Here is a 21,531-nt window from a genome sequence, read left to right as displayed (position 1 = left end):
AACTTGCAATAGCATGTAAAAATTGTTGTGCAGAATATGGCACCCAATTTAACTGGAGAAAATAAAAGAGTACATATAAATAGAAAAAAATAACAAAAGAAAGCACAAGAGAAGACTGACTTCCAACCTATAATAATCTATAATAATAAAAGCATAATATGCTAATTAGACCAGACGTCCTTCCAGACTACCTTCTGGATGAAGCCAGGGCTGTGAGGGAAGCCTGAGTCCCGAGTGCCTGCCAGCAGCTGGAGGGAAGCCCAGATCTGGCGCTGGCTGCAGGTGCGAGCAGGGCTGTCACCGGCAGTGGGTGCGAGAGGCAGCTGCTGGCCCCAATTGCCCCTCAGGAGCAAGGGGAGGTGGAGAAGCCCTGTGGGGCAATTGGGGCCAGGAGCCACCACTCACACCCGCTGACAGTGCTGAGTGATCAGGGCCAGCGCCAGGCACCAGCAGCAGGTGCAAGCACCCGGCAGGACCACAGCATGCGGGAGCAAAGAATTTTCAGTAACCACCAGAGGCTCACTCTGATGACAGTGACCAGCGCCCCACTGTGGCCTGGCGCCCCCGCTCACCTGCTCCACCATCCTGCCGCAGCTGATGCCCGCCATGTTCCTCACTCTGCTGCCTGCTGCCGACGCCCACCATGTTCCCACACACCCCCTGGTGGTCAGCACATGTCATAGCGACCGGTTGTTCGGTTATTCTGTTATTCCGCTGTTTGGTCTATATGCATTTTATATATATATAGATAGTATATATATTGCAGATTCATATATAGAATGAAGATAAAAATGGAAACAAATACCAAGATAAAGGAGATCTGTGAAATTATATGAGATTTTAATGATAAGCATGGAATATTAAAAGGTGGTAACATTTTTTAGATACAAATTTGTGCCAAAATTAAAAGCATTAATAAACAGCAAATAAATGAAACAATGTGTTTTCTAGATGTGGTTTTAGATTTAAAAGCATTTGTAGTTACATGTGAAAATTAAATAAACTCTCAAATCTAAAAAAGTTCACATTATATTTGGGGGAGAGAATTTTGCTTCTGTTTAGGATGTTGAAAGTTGCAAGAGAATATTTCTCCTACCCTTACACTGAGAAAAAGCCTGACCATCCACAAAGCCAACTTTTATCGAGTCCATTAGAGAGTTGAAATCACAAGGCAACCAAATGAACTAAAATTCCAAAGAGCAACAAGCCCTTCTGCGGACAGATGGGACATGAGAACTGTTTTTACCTTTCGCAGAACATGGGAGGAAGAGGCAGCTACCATAAAAAAATGGATGAGAAGAGAGCAGCTAAAATTTTAATGAATTCTTGAAGTCTGGGTATGGGCTAGAGCAGCCGTGGGCAAACTACGGCCCACGGGCCGGATCTGGCCCGTTCGGCTGTTCTATCCGGCCCGCGGAGCGGAAAGAGCGGAGGGTTCTCTTGCTCTCCCCTCCGCTCCTTTACTTTGAATTTATATTAGTTCACACAAACACTCCATCCATGCTTTTGTTCCGGCCCTCCGGTCCAGTTTAAGAACTCATTGTGGTCCTCGAGTCAAAAAGTTTGCCCACCCCTGGTAGAGTAACAGTTTAAAATAACCAGGAGCCCAAGACATGAGGGGAGTCTGCATTCATATTAAGCTCTTTTCTATGGGACCCTTGTATTAGTTTCTTAGGGCTGCCATAACATAAGTACTACAAAATGAGAATGACTTAAAATACCAGAAATTTATTTCATCACAGTTCTGGATGCTAGAAGTCCAAAATCAAAGAGTTGGGCCCTAGCCAGTTTGTCTCAGTGGATAGCGTGTTGGCCCGCAGACTGAAAGGTCCCAGGTTCCATTCCAGTCAAGGGCATGTACTTTGGTTGCAGGCTCATTCCCTGGCCCTGGTCAGGGTGCGTGTGGGAGGCAACCAATCGATGTGTCTCTCTCACACAGATGTTTCTCTCTGTGTGTCTCCCTCTCCTTTCCACTCTCTCTAAAATTCAATGGAAAGATATCCTTGGATGAGGATTAACAAAAAGAAAGAAAAAAAAGAGTTGGTAGGCCATGCTCTCTTCTCCAAAGGATCTAGGGAAGAATCTGCTTCATGCCTTTCTCTTAGCTTCTGGTGTTTACAGGCAATCCTTGGCATTCCTGGCTTTGTGGCAGCATAATTCTAATCTCTGTTTTTATAATGAAAGGGTGTTAAATTTTGTCAAATGCTTTTTCTTCATCAATTAAGATTATCATATAGTTTTTGTTGTTCATTCTGTTAATGTGGTGTGTTACATTGATTAATTTTTGTATGTCGAACTATCCTTGCATTCCATAAATAAGTCCCTCTTGGTTATGGTGTAACTGTATAATCCTTTTAATGTATTGTTGAATTTGGTTTCCCAAATTTTGTTGAGGATTTTTGCATCAATATTCATCAAGGATATTGGTATGTAGTTTACTTTGTAGTATTTTTGTCTCGTTTTAGTATCAGGGAAATGCTGGCCTCATAAAATAACTTAACTTTGAAAGTGTTCCCTCCTCTTTATTGTTTTGGAATAGTTTGAGAAGTTATGGTATTAATTCTCCTGTAAATGTTTGAATTCTGTAGTGAAGCCATCTGGTCCGGGACTTTCCTCTGTTGGGAGGCTTATGAGTACTTATTCACTGTTCTTACTAGGTAAGTTTTCTTCAGATTTTCTATTTCTTTATGGTTCAGCCTTGGTAGTTTGTATGTTTCTAGAAATTTATCAGTTTATTCTAGATTATCCAATTTGTTGGTATATAATTGTTTTTAGTAGATGCTTCTGATTCTTTTTATTTTTGTGGTATCAGTTGTAATGTCTCCTCTTTCATTTCAGATGTTTGTCATTTGAGTCTCCTTTTGTCTAGCTAAGAATGGTCATTTTTGTTGATCTTTTCAAAAAACCAGCTCTTAGTTTCATTGATTTTTTTTGTTCTCTGTTTTGTTTATTATTACACTAATCTTTATTATTTCCTTCCTTCTGCTAATTGGGTTTAGTTTTTTTTCCTAGTTCAATGAGGTATAAAGTTAGGTTGTTGATTTGACATATTTCTTCTTTTTTAATGTAGGCTTTACCACTACAAACTCCTCTCTTAATACTACTTTTGCTGAATCCCATAAGTTTTAGTATGTTGTGATTTCATTTTCATTTGTCTCAATATATTTTCTAATGTCCCACGTGATTTTCCTTTGACTCATTGTTTTCAAGAGTGTGTTTTTTAATTTCCATATATTGGTGAATTTTAGTATTGGTATTTTTCAGCTTCAGAATTGGTTGCTCTTTTTATACTTTCTATCTTTGTTGATATTCTCATTTTATTCATGCATAATTTTTCTGCTTTTCTTTAGTTGTCTATTTGTGTTCTCTTGTAGCACATTGAGCATCTTTAAGAATTATTTTGCATTCTTTGTCAATTCATAGACCTGTCTTCCTTCTTTTCTTTTCTTTCTTTCTTTCTTTCTTTCTTTCTTTCTTTCTTTCTTTCTTTCTTTCTTTCTTTCTTCCCTCCCTCCCTCCCTCCCTCCCTCCCTCCCTCCCTCCTTTCTTTCTTTCTTTCTTTCTTTCTTTCTTTCTTTCTTTCTTTCTTTCTTTCTTTCTTTCTTCCTTCCTTCCTTCCCTCCCTCCCTCCCTCCCTCCCTCCCTCCCTCCCTCCCTCCTTTCTTTCTTTCTTTCTTTCTTTCTTTCTTTCTTTCTTTCTTTCTTTCTTTCTTTCTTTCTTTCTTTCTTACTAATCCTCACCAGAGGGTATTTTTCCCATTGACTATTTTAGACTGAGTGGAAGAGAGGGAGGGAGGGAAAGAGCGAGAGAGAAACATCAATAGGTTGCCTCCTACAAGCGCCCCGATCAGGCCTGGGGATTGAACCTGTAGCCCAGATATGTGCCCTTGACCGGGAATCAAACCTGGCACCTTTTGGTTTGTGGACCGACGCTCTAACCACTGAGAAACACCAGCCAGGACCTAGACCTCTATTTCTTTAGGGCCAATTTGGGAGTTTCATTTTGTTTATTTGATTGGGTCATGTTTTCCTGTCTCCTCAGATGCCTTACTATTTTTTGCTGGGATTTGTGCCTTTGGAAAAAACAGTCACCTATCCCAATTCTATGGCTGGTTTTATACAGGGGAATACCTTCATCATCAGCCCTACTATAGGTTCCGGGGGCCTCCCAAATCTTATGTGGGCTTGCTATGTGCCTTCCCAATTAGAGAGGTTCACTAGTTTATTTTTCAGGAGTTTGTAATCTCTTACTCCCTCTGGTGTCGGTCTGTGGTACTGCAGGTTGTCTGGTGCTGCAGCTAGCCTCCGTGCTCTCCCTGCTCTGGAGATCCAAAGTGTGCCAATTAGCTCAGGTGAGACAGAAACCAGTCTCAGTCTCGGAGGCAGTCACCAAAAAGCTGGAACTTTACACGTACATTCTACCTTCTCTTTCCCTCCTGACGGGCAAGTTGTGAGTTGGGTGTGTACTCTGATCAGGATGAACCTTGCCAGCTTGGGGGAAGGGCTATCACAGGTGAAATGAAATGTCTTTCTTACCCATGTCAATGTGGCTCTTCTTGGCTTTGAGCTTTCCTGGGATACTGTGACTTCTTAACTGGTTTCTGGAGGCCACAGAAAGGCTTTTTAGACCATATATTGTTAAGTTAATGTATCTGTGTGGGCTAGATCTGGGACTTCCTATTCTGCCATCTTGCTGACCCTCTGTCAGGCAATGAGGTCTGGGGGTTCCTACACCACCCTGTTTTCTCTATTTATTAGGACTCCAGCCATGTTGGATTAGGGCCTACGCTATTCCAATACGACCTCATCTCAACTTGGTTACATCTGCAAAGAGCCTGCTTCCAAATAAAATCACACTCACAGATACCAGGGGTTAGGGCTTCAATTTATCTTTTTGTGGGGGACACAATTACACTTACAGCAGCTTCCACTGGTGCTCATAAAAGATTGAGAGCAAAAGTAAGATTAGAGACACAACGTTTTAGGACTTTCTGCCCTAAGGAGGTGCAGGAACCTCTCCACCAGTAGCTGCTGCTGCCTTGTGTTTAATCTGGGATATAGGGTGCTAGAGAGTTTTTTGCAGTGTTCCCTCACAGATACAAAGTAGCATTTCACTGCCATAGGGTTAGGGTGGGGATGCAGCTCATTGCCAAGGCCTGCTTAACATTGAGGTTGGACCAAGAGAACCAGGTGTGATGTTGGAACTATCAGATAGGGACTTTAATTATGATAGAAATGTTAAAGAATCTAGTAGAAAAGGTGGGGCATATGCATGAACATATGAGGAATTTTAGCAGAGAAATACAAACTAAAGAGTCAGATTGACATATTAAAATAAAAAATATGATATCCAAGGTGAAGAATGTATTTGGCAGGCTATCCTCAGATTGGACCCAGCTGAGGGATGAATATGTGAGCTTGAAAATAGGTCAGTAGAAATTGTCCAAACTGAAGCACAGAAGGGAAGAAAGAGTGATGTGGAAAGAAAAAGAAATGAAAATAATATGGTATAACTTTCCAAGTATCTAGTTATTCCTATTGATGGACAGAGGAAGTCAGCACCTGCTGCTATGCTATCATTGCCATTTCTCTTTGTTCATTTTTGTGTTTCTCAATGCTTCTCTGTTATAGCTGCTTTCTGCTTCTGACTTTCATGGTGGTGAGTGAAAGCCACACCCAACTTTTCAGAAGAAAGCCAGGCTCCTTTGTGGAACTTAAAGACAACTTCCTAGGAGTTCAGACAGAAGGCAGTTTGAAGTAAGCTGTGTCTCCAAATTATGTGTCTCTAATGAGCTCCAACCAGTGGTACCTTGATACAACTGGCACCTTATTTTTCTTCTATTTTAGAATGAGTTTCCCAGGAATATCCCTACTCCAAATAGTAGTACCCCTCGCTTCCTTCCTCTTTTGATAATGTCTGTCTTGCTGTTGGCCCCAGAGACTTCTTTACTCATTTTCTCGGCAGCCCAGGAAGGTCTGATGTTTCACAGAAGATTCCAGCCAGTTATAAAATAGTGTAGAGATATTCTAGGAAAAGTATTTAAAAAGCGTCCTCCCTCTACTTTTTCTCCATTCACTCATCTCAATTTCTGAAACACAAGTACATTCTGTAGAAACTCAGATTGTGAAATGATTAATTTTTGTCTGTCCTGAAACAGCTTTTGAGAGCAAGATAGAGGACTAGGCTAAAACTCTAGGGCAACAATTATTGTACTTTCACCTTCTGAAAATGAGAGGGAGAAGTGCCAAGGGTGAAACTAGAGGTGTGGCCTACATTGGGGAAATATTTGGTTTCTGTTCTAAATCATCCCCAGTGCTGCTTATGACTGTATTGATTTTCAGTGGTTTAGGGTTAGTTTCATAACCAACTCCCACTAGAAAAGACAGGTTTTCCATAAGTCTTTTCACAGTAAATCTGAAATAGCTTCTTCTGGATGAAAATGGATATTTTAGAAATACCAAAATAAAGCAAAACAAAAAGAATGCATTATATCATCTAGATTTTAAGGTAGTTATAGAAATATAATGGACTCAGATTCAAACTTCAGCATGTTTGACATGCTTAACAATTGTCCTGTCTTTGATAGCTTAAAGCTGTATCAAGGGTAAATTTCTTGCATTGGGTAATTATGTGAAGTTTCTCTGTGTATAATTGATCCTATGAATACATAATGTTATACATATTTAAATGTGATCCTTTCTTAAATGGCCTATGAGGGAAAAAGCCTTTCATTTTGTATAAAGTTTATTGATTCATCTGTGATATCCAGGTTCAAGGTACAGACTGATATCACTTGGCATACCATTCTAATGTATCATGTGAGAGTAGTTTCTATTTGAAACTTCCAAATAGATACTCCAGAACTGCCCGGGAATTCCAGCAAGGTCACTCACCCATTGAAACTTGAAAGAAAAAAAAAAGGGAAAAATAGCCTTTGTGTAAACATTAACTATGCTTTTTAGTGGCTTTTTAACATTAAAGGGAGCACTCAAGCTGGATTTCTTTTATATTTTAAATCAAAAATAGTAAATTTAATTAATTTGGAGGATAAGTTTATATATCTCTTCTGGATTGGCAGAATATCTAATGCTTAGAAAAATGGCTTTCCATAGTTTAGCCTTTAAACCATAAGGAGACAGAGTACAGGCATGAATTCCTAAAAGGGATTTCATTGTTTTTCTTGATAGTTTTATTGGTGGAAACAGATCCAGTTCTTGCTCTTGAAGCTTTATAAACCTGTCCTTAAATGACATTGAAAAACAGACAGGCATTTGACTAGGCAAACATCGGTGGATGTACGTGATGAATTAAAGTATTGTGGTTCTGTAAAGGTCTGTTGTGTGGTCTAAATACACAATGACGTGTTGACTGTTTAGAAAATGGCAAGAGGAGTCACTCATCCATAGGCTGGCAGTCTATTCAGTCCCGATTCTTTAAATCCATATTTTATTTCATGTTAAAATCTGCATATATGGTACCTCATAAAATGACAGCATATTGAATTTAGTTTTAGTTTTCATTATTGTATAACTTTCAAGTCTTTTGTTGGTGCAGTTGCGTCTGAGTTGGTAGGGCCTTTGCGAAAGGTTCAGTGTCTGACCTGCAGGGTCCGTATAAGTTGGTGCTCTCTGTCCCTCCTGCTCCATGTACCTCCTAGTGTTGCAGTGGTGGCAGATGCAGTCACTGTCTACCTTTGGACAAAGGAGGGCTTTTATAAAAGAAGTTTATTAAATATTGAGTAGATACAAAATATTTATAAAATATCCATAAGGCTTACTGGAATAACTATATAGGGAACATATGTGTACCTCCAGCTCAGTTTAAAAAAAAAAGTAGTATTACCATTACCTCTTGTATCTCCTTTGTACCTCTCTCTGATCCCAAGCTTTTCTTGCTCCCTCAGAGGTAACCAAAGTTCTGAATTTTGTGTTAATAATTTGTTGCTTCTTTCAATGCTTTTATCACGTCTGTGTATTCCTAAACAGTTTATCAATTAATTTTACATGTTCTTGAACTTTATAAAAATGGAATCACATTATATATATTTTTCTGGAACTTACTGGTTTTTTGCTCAGCATGATAGTCTTAGATTTGTTCATGTCAATGCATATAGCTATTGCTCATTAGTCTTCACTGCTGTGTAGTATTACATTGTGTATTTCAGAACTTATTAGCAGATAAATTGATTGATGGACATTTGGAATATTCTAGTTTTTAGTAATTACAAATATTGCTCCAATATATACATATATCTCTGTGTATATATCTGCCATACATTTGCAAGGACTTCTCTATCAATGTTTCCTAACCTTTTCTATGTCAGAGCACACATGGAAAACAATAGATAATATTTGTACAATCCACTGCATTAAATAAGCTGTGTCCCTGGCCCAGGGGCTTGTGCTTGACTAGAGGGCTGAGGAGGTCCATGTGGGCACACCTAGAGCCAGTCAATGCGCGCTCAGGGGCTGTGGCACAGCCATTGGGGAGCTCTGTGAGGGGGTGTGCCTGGGAGGTGAATTGCTGGTTTTGTGAACACGCTTCTTCAACTTCTCTCCGTAACACCAAATTACAGAATTCTACCAGTCTCATGATTATAGAGGTCAAGTAGGAAAAATACAATTTTTTATGCCCTAGGATATCAACTGAGATTTGCTTTCTCAAAACACAGTAATGTCTAAATTCCTTTAAAATGTGACAGCAGAGATGAACAAGGCATCAGAGGATGTTAAGAAGTGACAACATGCCCGCATCGTTGTTATTCATTGTGAAAGCCAACACCCTAGGCTGGATGAAATGCTTGCAAGAGCTGTAATTCTGTCTTCCAGGTTTAGTGTTGCATTAGTGTTTTGTTTCTTAGCCCCGGGGCGTACTTTCAGACAGCTTATACAGGACGGAGTGAAGAGAGCTAGTGGTGTAAAACTTTTAGTTTAGAGACCTAAGCATTTAGAAAAGAGGCTGGTTTGTTTTGACCATCTGTAAAATTTGGTTTTCTTTAAACAGTAAAAATCTTTATCAGAATTAACATTGGAGTAATAAATGATGATGATATTACTATCTCAACTCAGATGACATCAGATTAGACAATTGATTTTTTTAAATGTACTAAGCCTACATATTTTTCCCATGACATTTTCAAGAAGCTCCTGTGTATTACTTACAGTTACTTGGCTTCACACAAAAGATATAAAAGAAATCTTTACTCGGTGGAAGCATTGCCTTGTGGCTTGTAGACCAAGGCTGTTTAAAATTAGATGGAAAATATCAGAGCAAAGCTTTCAAATTTATGTCTAGCCTGGTTTATGAAGACCTAATGCCAAAGCAGTATTTCATTTTATTTTTTCTAACAATATGGAATGCTTCACAAAGTTGTGTTTTATCGTTGCGCAGGGGCCATACTAATCTTCTCTGTATCATTCCAATTTTAGTATATGTGCTGCCAAAGCAAGCCCCAAACTAGTATTTTAATTGAGTTGGCAAAAAATTACATATAAAAACTGTACTCCCATTTTACTGGTATATTATGCCCTACACATCAGTCCAGGTTTCAGTTGTTTCTATATGATTAAAATTTGAAGCACAGTCACCAGTTTTTGTATTAACACTTATGTTAACAGTCTGTGTGTCCATATGCATACATATACAGTAGTCTCCCCCCATACTTGGATGCTTGAAATCACAGGTAGTACCGAACCCTGTACACAGCAAGTCCTCACTTAATGTCATTGGTAAGTTCTGCAACTTTAAGCAAAACGATGTATAATAAAATTAATTTTATTATACCACAGGCTAATTGATATGAACAAGAGTGAAGTTCCTATGGCATCTCATCAACATTATAATGAAACAATATCTAACAAAATAATGTTATTCAAGCACCTGCTATATACTGTTTTTTCCTATACATGCATACCTATGATAAAGTTTAACTTACAAATTGGGCCCAGTAGGAGGTTAACAACATAATTAATAATAAAATAGAATAATTATAATAATACTAGAGGCCCAGCGCGCACGAAATCGTGAGTGGTTAGGGTTCCTAGGCCTAGCCTGGCCTCTGTCTCTGGCCTCTGGCCTCTGCTGCCCTGCAATGCTACATGAAGCTCCTTGCCCCGGGACGCCCCCCGATGCTCCTGGCCCCTCGACTGCTCCGCGAGGCTCCCCCCACACCACCACTGCTCTGCGAAACTCCCCCCACCCCGTGCCTGCTCCACAAAACTTGCTGCCACCCAGTGACTGCTCCACTAAGCTTGCTGCTGCCCTGTGAAGCAGCCCACCGCTGCCGCTGCCACTCAACAGTCCCCAGTCCTGCCCGCCGCCACCCTTCCTCCTGGCGAGTGGCTTGGGGGCCGAGGGGAGGGAGGGAATGAGAGGTGCTCCATGCACTTCATGGTGACCAGTCGTCTGTTCGGGGTGATGGCACCTGGCTCTTTATATATTAGGATACTGTAATAAAAGTTATGTGAATGTAGTCTCTCAAAATATCTTATTGTGCTGTACTCACCTTTTCACTTAAAGGAAGCAATTTATGGCTTCTCTTTGGTGTATCCCAATTGCCAGCATCACTACTCTTGCACTTTGGGGCCATTATTAAGTAAAATAAGTGTTACTTGAACACAAGCACTGTGATACTGAGACAGTTGATCTGATAACCCGAATGGCTTCTAATTGACTAACAGGCAGGTAGCTGTACAGCGTGGATATGCTGGACTAAGGGGTGATCCACAGCCTGGGCAGGACAGAGTGGGAGGTGCAGTACTTAAAACTTGTGAATTGTTTATTTATGGAATTTTTCATGTATTATTTTTGGATCACAGTTAACTGAAACTGCAGAAAACAAAATTATAGATATAAGCAGACACACCACACATATATGTATATATATTATATGTATGTATATATGTATGTATGTATATAGTATTGGTGGTACTTAGTATCATTCTCAAATAGCATTGATTAAGCATCTGAGTATATGACACTGACTTCCCTCTAAATGTGTAGCTAAGCTCTAGCTACAGGCATAAAGGATAAATAATATATGGTTACTATAAATAGCAATAGAAAATAGTGGTAAATATAAATTCAAGATTTTGTTCATTATTTTTCTTGTTTGAATATGAAATGCTTATTGTAATTTTCCATATGAGGCCATAGTTCATAAAGTTATTTTTAAATTTTAAGCATCCTGAGTTTTAATAGCAAGCACACATTTCAGCATAGCTGGCCATTATGATTTGTACCCAAGTACCCCTTATAAAAGTGGAGAGTGAATTTGTAGCCCTAGAAATAGGAAGGTGACCTCCTATAGAGACATTCCATACTTACATTTCAGAATTTATTGTAAATTTTGCATTCTTCTCTCTGTTTCAATACATTTATCCCCAAATAAAGCTGATGCTGCATAAAGACTTATCCTGTGGTTTTGAATACCCCAGTTTGAGAAGCAGGATAATAAATGGAATTCCATTCCCCAAAGGCCTTTAAGTCAGAAATGCTTTCTTGTAAGGAAGTTTTGACTTCATAGTCTGGGTTCCATGTAGGCTTTACTGAAAGTGTAACAGGTTCTCCTGAGTCACCTCCTCTGTGTCAGTGATCGCTCTCCATCTTTTCAACCACCTGTCTTGTGGTCTTTGTGTGTCATTTCTTGGACAGTGCTTTTTTTAAAATATTTTTTATTGATATTTTACAGAGAGGAAGGTAGAGGGATAGAGAGCTAGAAACATCGATGAGAGAGAAACATCAATCGGCTGCCTCCTGCACACCTCCCACTGGGGATGTGCCCGCAACCAAGGTACGCGCCCTTGACCGGAATCGAACCTGGGACCTCTCAGTCCGCAGGCCGACGCTCTATCCACTGAGCCAAACCGGTTTCAGCTTGGACAGTGCTTTTGATGGAACCCTTCTTCTTCTTTGATCTTTGTTTTATCTTGGTTTCCCTACCCTGTTTCTTTTCAAAACTCTTTGGCCATTCCTTCCTGTCTTGTTATTCCTCTCTTCCCCTATTTGTGATTCTGTTCCCAGTTAAGTTTTAGCTTCTCCTTCCTCACTTGATATCACTTTTCTCAGCTATTTTAATTCTGTCCTCTCACTTATAATATCCAGGTGCCTTTTGGACAATCCAACTAGGACATTTTAGGGTCACTTCATATTTAGCATTTATAAACTCACTATCACATCCCCAGTGCCTTATATAGAGCCTGGCACAGTAGGTACCAACAAATACTTATTGAATGAATTAATTAAATGAATCTGCTTTTCCTTCAGACCAGATTCCTCCTCTAATTTTCATCCTTTGTCATGGTATCACTGTTCTTACCTCTGCTCTCTGCTATTGCAAGTATTTTGTTGATTTTTTTTCTTTTGAAATATATCATATATGTATTAGTTATTTTCATGACTTTAACCCTATTGAGGTCCTTGGCAACTTATGCCAAGATTACTCCTACAGTTTCCCATCTGGCCTATTTGGTTCTAATCTCTTTTCTCTCCAAGCTATTTCCACCACAGCTACTCTAATAACTTTTTAAATGTTTACTTATTTCTTGTTTTAATATGCTTTTTATTTTTGGAATAATTTTAGGTTTATAAAGAAATTGCAAAAATAGTACCTTTACCCAGTTTCTTCTGATGTTAAATTAACATTTTACATAAGCATGGCTCATTTGTCAAAATTAAGAAATTAACATTGGCTCTGGCTGGTGTGGCTCATGATTGGTTGGAGCATTGTCCTGTACACCGAAAGGCAGCAAGTTTGATTCCCAGTCAGGGCACATACCCAGGTTTTGAGTTCGATCCCCGGTTGAGATGCGTGCCAGAGGCAACTGATTGGTATTTCTCTCGCACATGATTTCTCTCTCTCTCTCTCTCTCTCTCTCTCTCTCTCTCTCTCTCTCTCTCTCTCTCTCTCCACCCCATCTCCCTACCTTCCTCACTCTAAAAAATTGTTTTAAAAAATTAACATTGCTACATAACTATTAACTAAAACCCAGACTTTATTCAGTTTTCACTAGATTTTCCACTGCTGTACTTTTGCCACATTGCCATTTAGCATGTCATTATCAGACCTCATTTGGAGTATTCTATTCAGTTCTAGGTATTATATTTCAAAGGGACATTTTTGAAATTAAAGTACCTGCATGATTTTTCTGTTGCTGCCAAAACAAATTATCACAAATTTAGTGGCTTAAAACAATGCAAATTTATTATCTTACAATCTGTAGGTCCAAAATCCAGCATGAATCTCACTGGGCTAAGACCAAGGTACCTCAAGGCTGTGTCCCTTTCCTGGCCTTTTCCAACGTCAAGTAGCTCCCTTCCCCCATCTTCAGAGCCAGCAAGAGCAAGTCAGTCCTCACTTTGCCTCTCTCTGACCACAGCTGGGAAAGGTTCACCACTTTCAGAGGACTCACGTGATTACTTTGGACCCAGCTCGATAATCTCCCCATCTCAAAATCCTCAACCTTAAAGAAATTGTGTTTTTAAAATTAACATTGGCACATAGCTATTAACTAAAATCCAGACTTTATTCAGTTTTCACTGGATTTTCCACTGCTGTACTTTTGCCAGGCAAGGTGACATATTCACAGGTTCTAGTGATTAGGGCATGCACATCTTGTGGGTGGGGGAGGGACGGGAGATGGACCATTATTCTGCCTACTGAGTGCTTATTATAGAGGACCACCAGGAATAGTGAAGGAGCTAAATTGGATACAGAGAATCAGGCAAAGAAGAATTGGAGATGATCCTAAAATGTCATGCCTAGGAAAGAAGAGATAATGTTTATAAAATGATTAGTGCAGTAAGTACACAATAAATGGTTTTTGCTTTGAAGGCTAACTCAGAAATTTCAGACATATAGTAGTTCAGAAGGGAAAGAAGGTTAGGGATGGGAAAGGGGATGAAACAGAATTTGGGATCCAAGTTATCACTTCACATTCGATCAGCAGGTGGTTTCAATGTCCAAAAGCACTAAATTTAACAAGAACTGTATTATTTTCCTAACTAGTGGGAGCTGAGGAAGATGGGGGTGATGGGAGATTGCAGTAGAGAAGCAACTTTCCGGGTTTGTTTGTTTGTTTTTGGTGTGTGCGTGCATGCGTGCGTGCGTGCGTGTGTGCGTGTGTGTGTGTGTGTGTGTGTGTGCGCGCGCGCGCGCGTTTTGCCTTGATTATACAGTGGATAGGTCCTAAGGGAAAACTTTTATCAAAGGAAAAAAGCAAGATTTTTAAAGCTCATAGGACTATTGTGTGTCTCTCTCCTCCCTCCCCCGCCAGAAACATATGGAAACAAAATCCCCTCTGAACCCAAGCCCAGCCATCAGAGACTATTGAGAGTTTTCAGGCTTTCCCTATAATCTTCCTTACATCTTTCTCTTTAAACACATTGAAATCAACCTTTAAGAAGTTGCTGATAAGTGGTTATCAAGCAGGAGTTAAATTCACAAGCCCTGCCCCTCCCCCCTGGGGTGGCCGCTCCCAAGGCCGCAGTAAATGTGTATCAGCGTGAACCTGATCCAGAACCTGATCCCAGCCAGCACGGGAGCAAAGTTGAGTCTGTGAACAAATAGGTGGCTTGCTGGCAGTCTCGTGCTGTCTGTCCAGACGTCAGCTTGCTGTGGTGTAAGTAGTTTTGATTTTAAAAATTATGATATTGGAATATAAAAAGGATTGTAGGAATAATTTCCATCTAAGGTTACATTAAGGTGCTGCTTGGCCCTCAAGCTTGTGTACTAGACCTACCTGAAAGAAAGCTTTGGCATTTCACAAGCAGTTTTATATTAAACAACAAAAAGGAAAAAGCAATGACGTTTTTCAGCAAGTGTTCTACTAAAACAGGTCCTGCTCGCATATGGTTTTTAATGTCTTTTCTTTGGATGAATGAAGTTGTTTACAGTCAGAAAATGGAAGTGAGTGAATATATGCTGGTGCCCAGAGATGGATTATTTCTAAGAAGAGCTTAGATTTCTCCCTGAAATTTCTTTCCAGTTGCTCTTCCTTTAGTTTAGGTCCATGTTACAAGTTTATGTTAGCAGATATTTAGTGATCGCTCAGGTAATGAAACTGAAGGTGCTGATGTTCAAATAAATTAAATGAGAATAAAGTAGAACTTTAATACTATATAATGGATGTTGGGGTCCTAGATTTAAGAGCAGCAGAATTTATTTTCAAAGAGGAGGAATTTTGTGAAATGGATGGAAATGGCAAGCAGCCTTAGAAATTGCATGCAACTTGGAGAAATATGATTTTAAGATTTTGACATATGTACTAATTTTCCAGTACTATAGTGTGTAAAATGAATTTCATATATTAAATTAGAATTGCTTTATTTCAACTGTTGTATTTGTATGTTGAGGTGAGGATTCTAGGAACATTGTTACACAAGCATTGACTTTATTGAGTGCAGCTCTGAGAATGTTAAGGTTGCATTTAGTGTTGGAGAAGTTGATATTTTCTATTTCCCTTTTGCCACAATGTATTTAGAAAAAAAACAAACAGCTACTAGTAGTTGACAATTTTATGACTTTGAATATAGAAACAAAGTTTGGTGTAGTTAATATATAAACATTATAAAGGCCAGTAGCCTTTCAAATCAATGCAGGAAGTGCTAAGAAGACTGATTGTTTATGTAGAAATACACTGGATTTCCCCTTTCCTCTGTCTTCATCTCAGACCTCAGGAGCATTCAGTCTATTTCTCTAGCCTACCTCTTATTCCTGCTGGACTGAGCGGGAGTCCAGACAATGGCATTGGGCCCCAAGGACCCTTGATGGAATAGGAGCTCAAGACACACTGTCCTAAGCAGGCTCCAGGACTGTAATGACATGAAACCTTTACTCATCCTTTAGACTGATGAATTTCAATGGTTTTAGGTTCCTGAGCTGGTTAAATTCCCCAACTCAATAGCCTCTGCTGGGCTAGGTTACTTATTTAGCTGTTGGTTCATGGGCGGGACATTGGGGTTTGGGGGTCCCAGGCAAAGGAGCCAGCATGGCAGGTGCGACTGCTGCTATGGAAGCAGCTATTTCCTAACTGGATTTGAAATATTCCAGTGTTTTAACAACCTGGAAGGACATACAGGTGTGTATTGGCTGAATCTTTTTAAAAATATTTTTTATTACTGGATGAATCTTAACCAAGACCCTTTCAGATTTTTTTCCTTAAATCTCCTACAAAGCCCACATGATCTACCTTCTGACCATATGCTTAACATCATTGCCTAGCGTTGTTCTCCTCACTCAGTTTGCTGCAGGTACATAGGTGTTTTTGCTGTTTCTAGAGGACATCAAGCTTGTTCCTGCTTCAAGGCCTTGGCTGCTTGGAAAGCTCTTTGTTTCTTCCTTCCCTTCATTTAAATCATGACTCAAATGCCTCTTCCTTGGAGACACCACTACCGTACTTCTACAGTATTTCTCCTTTTTTTAGTTTACCCTGATATACTTTTTTTTTTTTAAAGAAAAATACCTACCTGGCACTATTTATTTTATACAGTTTTTCTCACTAGAATATAAGTTCTATGAGGGCAAGAATTTCTTTGACCAAAATAAAAAGTACAATGTATATACCATGACCATGGATTATTAAACTCCAAATTGTTAAGATTCCAATTCTCCCTAAATTTGTGTGTCCAATGCAATCCTATCAAAATTCCAACAGGCACTTTTGAAGAAACTGTCAAATGATTCTAGAATTTAGCTGGAAATGCAACTGACATAGACTAGCTAAAACAATCTTGAAAAGGAACAATGGGGGGGTGATTTATAAAATGTGGTTTCAAGACTTGTCTGTAAAGCTACAATTATCAAATGTTGCCCTAAGGATAGACAAACATCAGTGGAAGAGAATATTTCACTCAGAAATCAACTCACACATACAAAGGTTGATTGATTCCTTTTTTAAAAATATATTTTTATTGATTTTAGAAAGGAAGGGAGAAGGAGAGAGAGATAGAAACATCAATGATGAGAGAGAATCATTGATAGGCTGATTCACTGGTCATCGAGCCCGCAACCCAGGCATGTGCCCTGACTAGGAATCAAACTGTGACCTCCTGGTTCATAGGTTGACGCTCAACCACTGAACCACGCCTGCCAGGCAGGTCGATTGATTCTTGATCAAAGTGCTAAGTCAATTCAACAGGAAAAGAATAGCCTTTTTAAACATATTGCTGGAAAAAATGGATTTTCATGTGGAAAAAAAATACGTCTGTCTCACTTAGATCACATTAGGTAGACATGAGTTATAGATCTAAACATAAAACTCAGGACCAGCCCTGGCTGGTTTGGCTCAATGGATAGAGCATTGGCCTGCAGACTGAAGGGTCCCGGGTTCGATTCCAGTCAAGGGCAAATGCCTGGGTTGTGGGCTCAGATCCCCAGTAGGGGGCGTGCAGGAGCCAGCCGATCAATGATTCCCTCTCATCATTGATGTTTCTATCTCCCTCTCCCTTGCTCTCTGAAATAAATTTTTTAAAAAATGTTTTTTAAAAAATGTTTAAAAAAAGAATCAGGACCAGAAAGTTAAAAAAACAACAAACAAACAAACAAACCACACACACGCAAAGGAAAATATTTTTGTAATCTTGAGGTATATAAAGATTTCTTGAGCAGGACACTAAAGCACTAACCATAAAAGTAAATCAAATCAAATGAGCTCATGTACTTACTGTAAGACTTCTCGGGACTTTGGATATGTTACTGTTCTAGTAGGAGGGTCAGGCAGCATTTCCCAGAGTGCGTGGCCTCCAAGTCCTGTTTCCTTCTGGAGCATTCAACTCAATGCGGAGTGGGCATGCCATACTTGGAGAAGGGCTGCTTTGGTTCGCTCCTCAAAACAGACCATGTTTAAGAGCTGTAATAAGTTAATGATCAGTTTCTCCCTTTTCATATGAATTAATGTTATTGCATCCATTTCAACAACCAGAGTAAAGAAAACCAACCCTTATTCCAAAATAACTGTGGTCACTCCCCACTCCATATTGGGCAGTCAGCCAGACAACTGTTGCAGGTATTACTACTGGTAGGATCACATTAGATTGGAATTTGCCATAGTGAGAGGAATAAAGAGGGACTAAAGGGAAAGCACTTTGCATTTTCCCTGGTGCTGGTGCTGGTTCCAGAAACTCCTTGTTAGGCCTGCTCTATCCTGCTCCTTCCCCACTTATCAAACTCTGAATTGTTAACCTGTTGCTCTCAGATTGCTCATCTCACAGTTCTTCCAGTTCCTAATTGCTCAAAGGGATTTTTTTCTGTGGCATTCCTAGTCTCTGATTCATAGTTCACTGTCCAGATCCGATTGCTCCACCTGCTGTTGTTGCCCATGAACTGATTTTTATGGAAAACGAGTTGTCACGTCATAATAATAAAAGGCCAAGAGGCGTCAAAACCAAAACAACCAGTCACCAGGAGGTGCATGGAGCACCTCTCAACCCGGTGCCCCGTGGGACACCTCTGCGCAGCGGCAGGAGGCGGGAGGGAGGACACCTCCTCGTGCAATTTCACATGCTGGGCCCCTAGTAAGAAATAGTAGAGGAACCAGAAAAGAAAGTGGAAGGAAGCTAAATCCAAACTTAACCTAAACCAGAATTTGGCCCACACCTTTTCCTGTTCTGAGAAAGAGATCTTGGGAAGAAGTCAGAATAGTGTAATGCCAGTAGAAATATGTAAAGGAAAGAAAGCTTAAGGAAGTGTCCCTATATTATCTCTGGATTGTATTTTAAAAATTGAACTACTGTAATACATATTAGTTTGTCATGAATGTGAAAAGCTAATAACCAGATATGGAAATGTCATCTGTGCCATCTGAATAGAGCTTACTAGAAAGACCATACATGACTAGAAGTCAAAAAGCTTTAATTTTAGATCTTCCACTAATTTGCTTTGTAATCATTAGTAAATATCCTATATAATAAAGAGGTAATATGCAAATTGACCATGACTCGCTCACAAGATGGCTGCCTACACCAGGCCAGCAGGGGGGTTAGTGATGGACAACCAAACGACTGAACAAGCAGGCTGCGTGGGGCGACCAGGCCAGCAGAGGGGTTAGTGAGGGATGACCAAACAACTGAGCAGCAGGCTGTGTGGGGAGACCAGGTTGGCAGGGGAGCCATGAGAGGCGACTAGGCCGGCAGGGGGTGGGGGGGCAGTTGGGGGTGATCAGGCCGGCAGAGGCGGTGCAGTTGGGGGCGATTAGGCTGGTGGGGGGGGGAGGGGGAGGCAGTGAGCAGCAACTAAACCAGCAGGGGGGGGGCAGTTGGGGTGACCAGGCCAGCAGAAGGGGGCAGTTAGGGGTCACCAAGCCAGCAGGGGGAGCAGTAAGGGGTGACCAGGCTGTCAGGGGGTGGCAGTGAGGAGCAACCAGGCCGGCACGCAGAGGCAGTGAGGGGCAATCAGGCCGGCAGGGGCAGGCAGTTAGGGATCACCAGGCAGGCAGGCAGGTGAGCGATTAGGAGCCAACGGTCCAGGATTGTGAGAGGGATGTCCAACTGCCCGTTTAGGCCCGATCCGGGGCAGTCAGACATCCCCCAAGGGGTCCTGGATTGGAGAGGGTGCAGGCTAGGCTGAGGGGACCCCCCACTCCATGCACAAATTTCATGCACCGGGCCTCTATTATTCTTTTAAACAGAAAAAAATATTACTGCTCTGCCCCTCATTGCAAAGAAAAATTACATGTGTATGTACATGTATGTCTTTGTATGTGTATAGGTACACATACACGTACATGCACAACAGGCCCTGTCACAGGTACTTTCTCATGTGCTGTCTCATTTAATCATTTCTGTCCATGTCTCACTTTCCTCATCTGGAAAATGAGATAATGTCTCACTCTGCCTTTCTCAAAGGACAATAATTATAATCATAACCAGATAATATTCAGCATTACTCTAAAATTTAAGAAATAAATCATGAATGCCATGTTGAGAGATCCATACTAGTGTTTCCATAGCAAAATGGTGTGATGGATCCTGGTAAAATTTATTTCAAAATACATTTGCAATACAAACTTAGCAGAAACAATTTACACAGGATGTTGCACAGACATCAAAGACAATTATAGAACACCTGGACAGGATAGAACAACCTTTTTTCTACTTCTCAATAAATGTAACAAAGTAAACACACACTTCAGAGTACTTTATGACACACCTCATCAAAGAAAAACAGACAAGAGATATACAAATTAATAGGGGCAGCATAACAACATAGATGACAAAAATAATTTTACATTAGAAATTGAAAGCCAATTTTTAGCCTGTGTTAAGATAGGATAAACAAGGATGAGAAATTCCACAGAAGACACCTGGATGCTCTAGGAATGTCTCTTGTGTGGGTTATGTAGACCCTCCTGTTGTAATTGGGTCTGGATTGGCCCATTCCTGGGTGGGATCAACCCTCAGGTTGGCTGGCTGTGAGCTTAACCCTGACCACAGTGTGCAAGCTGCTGTACAGGTTCTGGTATTACAAACAAAACAGAACAGTAAGAATAAGAAAAGGAAAAAGAATTAAAAAGAGAAAGTAAGAAAAGAGAAAAAAGTAAGAAAAGAAAAAAAAATAGAATAAACAAAAGAAAAAGGGGGAAAAACAATATGAAAAAAATGAAAAAAAAGAATAAGAAAAGAAAAATGGGGAAAATAGAATAAGGAAAGGAGAAAGGAAAAAAGAAATATAATAGAAAAAAGAAAGAACAGAAATAGAAAGTAATAAAGAATAAAAAAGTTGAGTGTCTCAGCAGAGTTTAGTGCCTGCTGTGACCTCCCTTTGGATATACTGTTTGTGAAGCTTGTTGGATCCTGCTCTGATGTCTGAAGCTGGCCACTTGGTGTGTTGGTTCTGGGCCTCTTGGGAGGGACTGTTTTGCAAGCCAATGTCAAACAGTATCTATGCCTGGCCCTTGGCAAAGGGTTTGACGCTACAGGCGATCCACAGTTTGTGGCTTCCTCTGCTGGGCTTGGCTGTGCATGGGAAGGACCAAGCTGCACTCTAAGGCCAGCTTTTACCAGCAGCAGGCCCAGGGGCAGGTCAGCAAACATCCCAAGTCACCCCGGGATACACCTGTACCTGCAGCTGCCTGTTAGGCATAGTCACTGAAAAGGCTCAGTCACTAAAATAAATAGCCTCTGGCAGAATCGGGAGGATGGGGCTATTGGATCTCTTGTGAGGGGAGGTGCTGTTCAGACTTTAGGGAAGATGATGGGTATGAACCCTCACCCCAGAGCCATGTGCATGACTCTGTCCCAGACTTTTCCCTGACCCTGGCAGGGCAGAGCCTCTAGTAGTCAGGCTGGGGCCTCCTGAGTCCAGAGGTTGGGTCTGCTGGAAGCCGGAAGTCAGGAGGGTATTTCTATCAGATCTCCCATGAGGGGAAGCACCACTCAGGTTCACAGGAAAGTGGGGGAATGGCCCCTCTCCAAAGCCATTCACAGACACCCCCTGAGTCTGTCTAGCTTTCTATGCCCAGCCTGTGCCACTTATTCCTCAGCAGGTCTTAAGATCCTCAGGGTGGGCGAGAAGGATTCCTGAGGGTGGGGTAACT

General features: G+C 40.6%; 1 protein-coding gene across 3 annotated transcripts in view; it reads left to right on the top strand.

Moving 5' to 3' along the window:
• The window catches only part of MAP3K13 (mitogen-activated protein kinase kinase kinase 13), a 165,797-nt gene that overhangs the window by 21,251 nt on the left and 123,015 nt on the right, over positions 1-21,531 (top strand). Inside the window, exon 1 of one of the 3 annotated variants that reach the window (XM_080655364.1) lies at positions 14,581-14,619. The exons of the other annotated variants lie outside the window; for them this stretch is intronic. The gene's annotated coding sequence lies outside the window, so the exon portion shown is untranslated. Of the gene's footprint in view, positions 1-14,580; positions 14,620-21,531 lie in introns of those variants that run through there. 3 annotated transcript variants of the gene reach the window in all.

The sequence above is a fragment of the Plecotus auritus genome (genome assembly GCF_963455305.1).
Source record: "Plecotus auritus genome assembly, chromosome: 2".
In the NCBI taxonomy this organism is placed as follows: Eukaryota; Metazoa; Chordata; class Mammalia; order Chiroptera; family Vespertilionidae; genus Plecotus; species Plecotus auritus.
The sequence above is the reverse complement of the archived record's forward strand: the minus strand, read 5'-3'. Positions and strand labels throughout refer to the sequence as shown.